The 4,302-nt window shown below is 41.5% G+C and overlaps 1 pseudogene; it reads right to left on the reverse strand.

The window, feature by feature from the left end:
- Positions 1-1,921: 1,921 nt before the first annotated feature.
- Positions 1,922-2,474, reverse strand: LOC102865767 (annotated as a pseudogene).
- Between the last annotated feature and the right edge of the window lie 1,828 nt (positions 2,475-4,302).

The raw sequence follows: 4,302 nt of genomic DNA on the forward strand, positions 1-4,302 counted from the left end.
ACCTGAAGCACCTGCTGCAGAGGGTCAAGGACTGCAGCCTACAATATGGATTGAGGCTCAATGTCAAGAAGACAAAGATTCTCATCACTGGACCAACTGGCAGCATCAGAATGGATGGTGAAGAGATTGAGATTGTTCACAGCTTTAGTTTGCTTGGCTCCACAGTCAACAGTCTTGGCACCAGCAACCAGCAAATTAAAAGACGAATTGCATTGGAAAGTCTGCTGTCAGAGACCTCTCCAAAGGATTGAAGAGCAATCATGTCAGGCTGGAGATTAAGGTGTGCCTGATACCGGCCATGGTCTTTGCAATTACCTACTATGCATCAGAGAGCTGGACAATGAATAGGGATGATAGAAGGAGAATTGATGTTTTTGTGCTGTGGTGTTGGAGAAGAGTATTGAATATACCATGAACTGCTAAGAGAACGAACAGGTTTGTCCTGGAGAGGGTGAAACCAGGCTGCTCCATGGAGGCAAGTATTCTGAAGCTTTGTCTGACGTACTTCGAACATGTTGCAAGGAAGGACTAGTCCTTGGAGGGTGACGTCATGCTTGGGAGGGTGGATGGACAGCACAGGAGATGACCCTCAATGAGATGGATTGATTTAGTGACTGGGATAATGGGGCTAGGTGTGTCAGAAACAATAAGATTGGCATAGGATAGAGCAGGGTTTAGGGCTGTTGTATATAGGGTCGCTGTGAGTCGCAGGTGACTCGAGAGCACATAACAACACAACAACAACAACAATCAACCTTAGGTCATGGTACTTTCCTGACTGTCTCTCCCTCTCTGCAGACCAACGAATCTTGCCTGAGAGCCCCCCCCTTTTTTAATATAAAACTATTTATTGACCACTGTTCACCAGTTATTTACAATAAAGTAAACAATATACAATTGGATTAACATTCTGATTACTACAAAGTTGTTTTTCCTGGCTTCAGGTGAACCAGTAACCCAAATACTGAGAAAATTCTACCTACATGTTAATCAATGGATTGGGGTAAAGAAAATCATACAGGTCTATAGTTGAGATTACGAAGTTGTTCACCCATATTTCCAGCAAACTGCAACATCTCTAATCTTATTAGGATTCATTCCATGAATGCAGGCCTTTTAGTCAAAACAGCACAAGTATTTCAACTTTCCATAAAAGGAGCAGCTCTCTAAAAGAAACAAATGCCCATTTAACTAAGCTTTGCTCGGCTTGTTAAAACACGCCAGTATTTATCTAAGTTTTCCTCTCTGGGTATGGTTTTTAGCAGTGATCAAGATATTTCTTCGTGGAAATTTTGTAAATAAAGTATTTTGTTTATATGATTATACAGACAGGGATTTTGGTACAGATGCTTTAGACAGTCCAACTTATTACCAGATCATTTATTTGATTTAAAAATTTTTCCTATTTAACTTGATCTTTAGTCCACCAGAGTGACTGTAACCCTGAAACATCAAGTTACTCATGCCATTTTTGTTTAGAATAGTTTTGATGAAAGAAAAAGAAAATAAAATTTATAAATGTTATTTATGTACACACACACAAAACAAATAAAACAAAACCCCAGAACGGTCCTTAGGCATATATTACAGGTTAAAGACAAGTTCTGGTTCAGTAATGGTTATGAAAAAAATTTCCAAGGTTTAGAAAAACTGTTCTCTAATGTAATGCAGAGGAAATGATATACCACAAAATGTTCTTTTCTGACAAATGAAGCAACTACAGAAAGCTTTTATTTGTTCAAAGTAACTAGTGTTATTGATGCAACAAAAAAAATCAACCAATAAAAGTCCCAAATAACTCCCCCAATACTACTTCAAAACAAATATATCAAACTTGATTTCCATTAGAATGTAATTGTTATTCACTAATAAATCAAAAACCAAGACCCAGATTTTATACACACACACACACTGCAAACAATTATTGCGCTTCATCTTCTGAACAAGAATGCCAAGTTAGTCTCTCTTCATAAAATGCAATTACAATTTGAGGATATTTCATGTTTGCTTCTTTCGCCAGCACCAAGTCAGCCTCATCTGAATCTTTCCATTTCACGAGAAACATTAATTCTCCACTGCTGTCTGTGGCACCAATGATTTGTTCAGGATCAATACCTCTGGCAAAGCCTCTTGGCTTGCCAACGGCATCTCTTTTCTTCTTTGATTTGCTATCATCAGATTCACTGCCAGATAACGATTTTCTTCTTGTGCCATCTTTTTCTTTACCAGCTTTTTGAGAATTAAGAAATGCTTCAATCAATTTTGGGCAATCTAGATTTTCTTCAGGTTCCCAAGTATTTTCAGCATCTGTAAAATCCTTCCACTTGAGAAAATACTCGACCTTTCCGCTTACTACACGTCGGTCCAGCACTTTTTCTACCACAAATTCTTCAGGTTCTCCCTCTTCAACTTTTTTATTCTTCCCATTCTGTTTCTTTCTCATTTTTTTGCAATGTAGTTTTATTGGAGGCCATTTTTTATTGCAGACTTGAAGAGCTATTACGTTCGCAGCGCGGGGCCGGTGGTCCCCGGTCGGGAGCGAGGCAGGAGGTGGCCGGAGTCTTCCCCGGCCGCGGCTTGTCTGCCGGGAGCTCCCTTAATAAAGCTTCTTTAGTTTTCTCTCTTTCTCTCTGTCCTTTCCTTGAGTCCTTGGCCTTTCATGCAGTGCAAAGACCTAAAATCTTGGTGCACAAAACTGGGAGTTGAGGCGTGTTGTGCCCCTGCTCCCTTTGGGGACAAATGTGGCACCCCTCACTCTCTCTCTCTTGAACCTACCAGCTCACATGATATTAAGATGTCGAATGGTAACGTAACAGAAATGGTCTCTCTTTTTCTGTTTTGTGTGTATGCTTGCTGACTGAATGCTTTGAGTGCTTGTGAAGAGGCTCCATGGCTGATGCTACTCTGAAGCCACGGAGTGTGACTGAGTCTCCATCCGCGGTTCCGTGGTGTTGTCATAAAGCTTAATGGCAATACTGGGGAATCCTCTAAGGAACCCAACTGGACCTGTACATCTATTGTTAAGACACACGTATACCCTGTGAGGGGCACAGTGAGAGGGATGCCTGCACAGACTGATTAAACAGACCTTCTGTTTTCTATTTCCATCCATTTTCTCTCTCTCTCTCTCTCTCTCTCTCTCTCTCTCTCTCTTTCTCTCTTTCTCTCTCTCTCTCTCTTAAATTTTCTTTTATTCTTTTTTGTGCATGTACCGTTAAATCAGATCTCATTGGTACAGGAGGAAATTGTCCCTCCTTCTCCGGCAGAGCATCTGGTGGATTCGAACCGAGTACCTCTGGGATTGCAGTACAGCTTCTTGCCACTAGGCCACTAGAGCTCCCCTATTTCCATCCATTTTTGTGCTTATGTCTGGTCATCAGTAATGTCCACTTTCTCTGAACTCCTCATTCTTCCTGTCCACTGCTACCTCTATTCTGAAAGAGTCTTTGCCAGGAGTTATCTGGTGCCTTCGTCCATCAAGAGCTTTCTGACCCTTTCATTCTTCTGATTTCTGTATTCTCCTCTCCCCTTCCCTGGAAGCTCCTAAAGCTAAACTCAATTGTTTATAAAACTCCCCAGGTATTTTCCAGGCATTTTTAACTCCCTTGTGATTCAGGTGTGTTTGTACCGGACTCCTGTTTGCACACCTACAATATTTAAAAAAAAAAAAAAAAAAAAAAAGCAGGCTTGCATCAGGAGCCCACCCAAGCACCAGGCGCTTCTAGGCTATTGATTGTGGTAGGGATTGCCCACACCATCTCTTAGCCTTTCCTAGACTTTGAGGCTTCCAATTTTCAGAGGACTCTAATCTCGGCTGCCCTCATCTATGGACCTGAACACCATGGGTAGCCAAATGTCTAAACCCCCAAGGGACAGCCTTTGGGCTGCCTCCTTTAAAATCTTTCAAACTTGGGCCTGGCTGAAGACTTCCATCCCAAGACTAATCTTTTACTGTAACCAAGCATTGCCACAATACCAGCTAAATAATAATTCTCAATAGCCTAAAAACAGGACTTTCCATTTTAATACCATTCAAGATCCTGACAATTTCTGCCAATGGACTCAAAGATGGTCAGAAACCCCATCTAACCTTTCTTTTACTTGGGCTCCAATCTCTCTGTAAAATCTGCGAACCTGTGCAGGTTCTCTTAGCCCACTGTTATTGTTGTTGTTACGTGCCATCGAGTTGCTTGCAACTCGTAGTGACCTTATGTACAAGAGCCCTAAATGCCACTCTATCCTGTGCCATACTTGCCATCTCAAACACACTCATTCCCACCACCCCAATCACAGAATCGATCC

The sequence above is a fragment of the Elephantulus edwardii genome, unplaced genomic scaffold, assembly GCF_000299155.1.
Source record: "Elephantulus edwardii isolate Elephantulus edwardi_28Jun2011 unplaced genomic scaffold, EleEdw1.0 scaffold00286, whole genome shotgun sequence".
Lineage (NCBI taxonomy): Eukaryota > Metazoa > Chordata > Mammalia > Macroscelidea > Macroscelididae > Elephantulus > Elephantulus edwardii.